This window comes from Mytilus galloprovincialis, chromosome 10 (assembly GCF_965363235.1).
Source record: "Mytilus galloprovincialis chromosome 10, xbMytGall1.hap1.1, whole genome shotgun sequence".
Lineage (NCBI taxonomy): Eukaryota > Metazoa > Mollusca > Bivalvia > Mytilida > Mytilidae > Mytilus > Mytilus galloprovincialis.
The window spans coordinates 5,662,490-5,669,557 of record NC_134847.1 but is presented as its reverse complement, the minus strand read 5'-3'; the positions used below and the strand labels follow the sequence as shown (position 1 = coordinate 5,669,557).

The 7,068-nt window shown below is 31.4% G+C and overlaps 1 pseudogene; it reads right to left on the bottom strand.

Annotated features, from left to right (window-relative positions):
• Window positions 1–3,505: 3,505 nt before the first annotated feature.
• On the bottom strand, window positions 3,506–5,730 carry LOC143048839 (uncharacterized; annotated as a pseudogene).
• Window positions 5,731–7,068: the final 1,338 nt, after the last annotated feature.

Genomic DNA, 7,068 nt, shown 5'->3' with positions numbered 1-7,068 from the left:
ATGATTGTAAGGTTGACATGGTTGTCCATCATTGTTCATATGACCTTGACTTTATCATACCCCACACAACAAAGTTGTCTAGGGCATAACGTTTCTGACCCGTCCCTCCGTCAGTTCTTGTCATCACAACTCCTCTGAACCACACAACAGAATTTCATGAAACTTTGTAGATAATAAGGACATACTTTGTAGATGCGCATATTGACAGGAAATTATGATTAAATTTTTAAAGGTATTGCTTTAAGGCCTGACTTTCAAGTCACGAGGTTCATCTTTCCTTCCGCGACATCCAACAAATCTATGCTGGGGGTCATTTGACCAGAAATAGATCTGGAAATGTTTAATTTTCTCCTCTTCTTTTTGTGGTATGAAATGGTTTTTTGTCGAGCCTGCAACTTTTGTTGCAGAAAGCTCGACATAGGGATTATGTCATCATCCGGCTAACTTCTTAAGAGCCATTCTCTGTAAGCATCAAAATTTCTGATATAGGGTGGGAAAGTGAGGACCTCAAATTTCAATGAAACTTGGTAGTTAATACTCATATGTCACCCTTGTTTGAAATTTGGTATAATATTGATACACAGAGTTGTGGTTGCCATGGTTACCATACATCATCAAATAAGGCTTCTACAAGAGTCTTTCAATCAGGGAAATTACTGTTTTCTTTGCATATAAAACATAAAGCAAACTGTTCTGAGGTCATATTCTTTATTTGTCATCATGAAGACAATGATCTAAGCATATAATAACATATATAACATAATAAAAAAAAGTTTCTATCACAGTTTTTTGAAGCTGCCAAAACCCATGATTTTGACTTTTTGGGGATTTCTGGAAAATTGTATTTTTTACCAATTTTAATAATAGACTGTGAAAAAACGCACTGACAGATGTTCTTAAAATAATGCATATATAATGCTTAAAGCATAAAGTCCAAAATATCCAAAAAATTGGAGTAGTGTTATTTCTCTAAAAAAAAAAATGCGTTGCCATGGCAGTGAATGAAAATTTATAAAAAAAAAATTTTTTTTTTGAAATTTGCAAATTTTAAGTTAAAAATGAAGAAAATTTAGTTCATTTGGATCTAAATATGAATTTTACTCTATTTGAAGAGATAAATGTTAATTTAAGATTGTGGCTACCATAGTAACCATTAGTATGACCCTAAGCAAAAAAAAACAAAAAATCGCCAAAAATATGTATTTTATAGCTTCTGCATACAAATATTTACTCCAGTATCCTTTCAAAAAGCATATCTCAAACAAAAGGGTGTTGTGAAGGTTACCATGTCAGTAAAGATTCAGACTTTATCAACTCTCAAGAGTCTGTAAATAACAGTTTTATGGTAAAATTGTGAAAATTTTAAGTGTAAATTTAGTCAGAACCAGTAACAGTAAGTGCATACATTGTGCACCTCACTTCACTTCAACTTTGAAAAAATATACTACAGCCTTGCACTGGTGTTAAAACACTATGCAAACAAAACACAAGTCAATGTCTGTCTTTGGTTGGAAATATCAAAGGAAATCCAAATCTCATCATTTATCAAACTTAAGCAAGAAAAAGATTGTGTCAACCGTCCAAAGATGCCCCATGCACACTATCATTTTCTATGTTTAGTTGACTATGAAATTGGGGTATAAAAATCTAATTTGGCATTTAGACATGTTAAATTAGAAAGATCATATCTTAGGGAACATGTGTACTAAGTTTCAAGTTGATTGGAGTTCAATTTCATCAAAAACTTCCTTGACCAAAAACTTTTACCAAAAACTTATAACGGAAACTCTTACCATCATTGTCTATGTTCAATGGACTGTGAGGTTGATGTCTCATTGTTTTTTTTATTAGAAAAACAAATTGTTTTCGCAATTCAACTTTAACCTATTTAAATTTGTCATTTTGAGGCCTTTTATAGCTGATAATGCAGTATGGGCTTTGCTCATTGTTAAAGACTCTACAATGACCTATAGTTGTTGATTTATGTGTCATTTATAGCATTTATGTCATTGACAATCATACCATATTACAAGTGCATAACATATTTGTAGTTTTTTACATAAAGATGGTAAACGAAATTTAATTAAGTTCATCTGCAGTTAGTTCTCTCCTGATAGTTGTTATAGTTTCTTCCCTTGATACATCAACAGAATCATCAAACGATTTGTTCTTCCTGCTCATGCTAGAAAAGAAACTTGTAATTTGCTGTACTGAAAGGATTTCATCATATGAAAATCTTCTATTTCCATCTTCTTTTCTCTCAGTCAGCATTTCCTCTGATACCAAAAAAGGATCTTCCTTTCTTCCAGTTTTTAGACCTTTATTAAATTTTCAGTAAGATATTCTTTTTGGTTCACATTAAATCTTTTGTTCTTCATTTCTTCTTTCAATGCCCAGCCAAGTTCTAAATCAGAGTTGTCATCAATTCCAACTGTCAGCCCTGCTGATGAAACTTGAAAGTTGGTTGAAAAAGACTTGGACATCTTTGAAATGTAAGTCTTCTTAGTAATATCACATCCATTACTAAACTGGCACCTAAATTCAAACTCACACTTGCCGAACATTATGTGGCTTGACAGCTCATGAAAAGAAGAAAAAGACAGTGTGCATCCCTCATTTGCACATGTTATGGTGTTTTCTTCCTTTTCAGCTTTAAGTGGCAGTTGGTGCAAAACCACATCAATTTCACCCTCTATCTCTGAACATGAAGTGTTTAGAATACACTTTTCAACTGTTGGAATATCAGATGAAGGTATTAGCTTTCCTAAAATGTGGAAAATAAAATTATTTAACTTATAATTTGAGAATACTGTTTAAACAATAACTGATCAATTGATTGATTGTTGCTGTTTTACACTCAGTGAACATGAATTGGCTTTATAGTATAGCTATTGAAATGAAATGTATGTGTGAAATGAATATAACTAAACTTTGAGTCTAGTGCTGGATATATATAATCCCTGGCTGCCACATTTAGTCTGTGTCTATATTGTTAGTTGTTTTTTGCTTTGTATTGATCAAGAACTGTTTTTTATAGTTTGTTCTGATGTTAAACTGTTACACCACTGTCCCATGTTAGGGAGTGAATTAAATAGTGCCAGCAAACTTGTTTATTTGGATCTTAAACCTGCTAACCCACATGAAGGAAACGGTTTGCAGGAAGACATAAATAATATTTGGACACTATATTCTGACTTGGAGCAAACTAAAAAATATGTGAGGTTGTTTTCAACATAATCGCAAAAACCAATACTTGAATCATATATATAAAGTTATGTTCTATTGACTGCTTACAGATAACAATAGAAAATCAGTGTTTTGAGATCTTAATCATGATTAGGAAATTATAAAAAGAAAGGATAAGAAAATAATAAATTAACAAGCATTCTAAGAGTACTGCAAAGACTCCAATGGGCTTTGCTCATCATTGAAGGCCATATAGTGACCTATAGCTGTTAATTTATGTGTCATTTGGTCTCTTCTTGGATAGTTGTCTCATTGGCTATCATACCACATCTTCTATTTTGATATTCATGTTGCAGGGAATTATGAAAATAAAATTTATCTTTTTACCTGTGCCAACTTGGTATGCCTTCCATGCAGTAATGCCATGTGCGCTAAATGTGAAGTTACTATAACTTGATATTGCAGGTATAGCAGTGTACTTGGTTTTCCTACACTCAGTTCCTTCTATAACACGAACTATGTACTTAACATTTTTTGTTGACTTGTCTATTGCCTGCAAATAAACTGAAATTATTGTAAATGCTTATAAGAAGAAAAATAACTAGTGTAGATTAGAACTGTTGGCTTTTTTGGTTGTAAAGCTTTATTTAAATTATAATAACCTCATAACATAATAGATATAAAATCATAACAAAAAAGAGCTTACAATGAAGTATCTGTTTTGTTCATTGTTTAAGGCCTTGCAGTGACTTATAATTGATAAATTCTATGTCATTTAGTCTCCGGTGGAAATTAGTATCATGTGCAATTATACTGATTCTTGTTTTTATATTTATATAGAGTAAAAAAGTAACTTCAGCTGTTCCATAACTGTTTTTATAACCAAATAAGTTATTGTTGTTGCTCACTGGTTTCCACATGCTTTAAATCTTTTTAAAGCTGCACTCATGCTCTTCTGGATCTTTTATAATAAACCTTGTTAATTGTTTTGCTTGGCACTGACATTGTTAGAATACTGTAAACTAAGAAATTATTGTGTGCATTTGTTATTATAATTTTTGAAGAATGAATGAAATTGTGGGATAAATTACTGCCATTTCTGCAAAAGGTGCATACAGACGTATGTTTAAAATATCAGAATGCGAGTTCTTATTATTACTATAATCAACCAGTCAAATAATTCCCATTAATGATCATTAATAAAAACATTGCAATAATTTCTGAATTTCAAAGTACATTTACAGCTGTAACCTTGAGATTTTTAAGACATGAAACTGATTGGTTTTTAAAATTATCTGTACCTTTTTCATTGATTGTGCTGTAAGTACATCATTACCCTGGTTTACATATCTTCTAATAGAAGATTTGATGGTTGCAGCAGTGCGGTCACATGGTCCCTTCCCATTCTGGGATTCACAGAAGTCATATTACAGGGTAAGACCTGAATGGAATAAGAATGAAAGCATCTCTGTTGACTTGTAGCAACCAGCATTGTCAGACCATACATGAAATTTGATGTCAGTGGTGTTAATTTCTCTAATTTTATCCATAACATCTTGGATAATACTGGCTGTTACTTGGCTGTCCTGTTAAAAGAATATAAACAAAATAAATCACAACCTTTAAACTGCTTTATAAAATATCCATTTCCTAAGTATTGATCAACTACAACTGAAATTAGAGCACAGATACTAAATTGTTTTCAGAAGACAGTATCATATCAAGTATATGAGTGGGCATTCGAACACAATTTTGTTTAGGGTAGTCATACATGTACATACACTATTTGATTAATTATACCAAAGGTTAACCCCAAGATAAAAAAAAATTAACAAGCCAATCTTTAATTCAACATTAATTAATGATATACATGTTCACTTGTTTGTCTTTTATTCTTAGTGTATAAAAATGCATTATGAATATGGAAAATACATATCTCACAACTACATCAGTGTACTGACCACATTTAATCTCACCAATGGCACCATTAAATTCATTAGCCAATGTCTTTGCTTTATTTTTTTTAAGTGATATTCTTACTCATTGTCATGGTATGGTTCCTCTTACACATTTTAAAAATATTTTACAAGTTGTCTGCTAGGCCTATTACACCATCTTCAGCTTGCTTTATTGTGTGCCATTCATATTTATTATAATTTAAACTCTGTTATATGTTGAGATGTTGTCTCATGTACATTTACCCTCTATTCTTTCTTTGTTATAGCTGAATTTTGCAACAAAGTTCCTACTTGCCCTACCATATATTTTGCAATATGTTATCTTTACAGTAAAAAATAATTATTTGTACATAAAAATTATAGCTTATTCATATAAAAAGTTCTAACCTGGGATATTTGGGTTGCAAACAAATGAACAAACTCAAGGCTACCAATGCTTCCATCATCTTTCCTACAAAAGGCTATAGATATGTGCCATGGTATTTATTCCTCTCTTTCCGAACCAATCACATTGATCTTCAGGAAACTTTCGGGGCAAAAACTTCATAGCCCAGTCACATACCAGTAAAACTTCATCAGTAGGCATGGTTTCAAACAGATGAGTTTTTGCTAAGTCTTGGTTTTTGCATCTTATTATATATAAATGTGCTTTTTCAGACTGAAAATACTCTTTGTTGCTTGTTGTACCTAAAAATGAAGATCAATTCATAAAACATATTTCTATTAAGTTTTATTCTAATTTCAGGTATGACCTGTTAGGTAATATCTTGTTCTGATCTTTGATGTCTGAGTTTTCTAAAATGTATATTTTTTCATTGGTCTTTTCTTAGGGGAATAATTGAAGCAGTGTAAACATAAATCATAGACTTTCCTGTTGCAAACTCAATTAGCCTAGTGAAGATTCATTCACACTTCAAAATAGAATATTCTCTGATAAAACATATCCTAAACTAGTTAGTTCTTTTTATTTAATTCATAAGTTAATACAAAAATAATTAAATATTAAACAGCTGCTCTTTCCATCTAGTCCAGTACATGTATTGTGTAAAGGAAATTTTATGCAGAATGATAGCCAGTCAAATAGGAAGATTGGTCATGAATTAACATATTGAAAAAGATAGTATTGTATTTGGGAAAAATATATTCATATATATTTGGAGGAAATATTCAAAGAAACTAATAAGCTTGATTACATCTCATAGCAAGCTGAATTAACAGCAAGTAACAATAATAGATAAGGGTAATGAATTTCCTTGAACGATCATATGTAAATGTAATCAAACTGTTTTACATTTAAAAGTGGTTATGTGAATAATATAATAAGTTACCCTGAAATTGAGGTCATTCATCTCATCTTCTTTTCCATCTACTGAGGAAGTAACAAAGATCTTTTGAAATGCAGCAATGGTCTCCTTCAACTGTTCACAGCTTTCACAGACCATCTAGTGATTGTGAGAACATTGTTCTGTAAATGCATCATCTTTTTCGTCACTGAGGGCATACAACATACAGTGATCTGCTACTTCTCTTCCCTTTGAAATATGAATCTGAAAATATTATAAATTAATGTGAAGGTATATAAAATAACATATGAACAACACTTGTTCCACTTTCATTGGCCTAATACTAATGGTTTGCAAATACATTTAAACTGGATCTCATCACAAACTATGCCACCAATGCTTGAAACAGCATACATATGAGTCGCTTTTTGACTATCTCTAGGCAAGACAAAAATCAAGGGATTATTTAATCTAAATGAAATTTCTGTAATGGATGGACACAACTTGGTAAATAGTTGTCTTATTCACAACTTTACAACATTTCCTTATTTTCATACAGAAGCTTTTGTCAATGGAAACTCAATGAGAAATATACAAATCTATTTCAGATAATTGTAGTGGCAATAATATCAGATTATTAG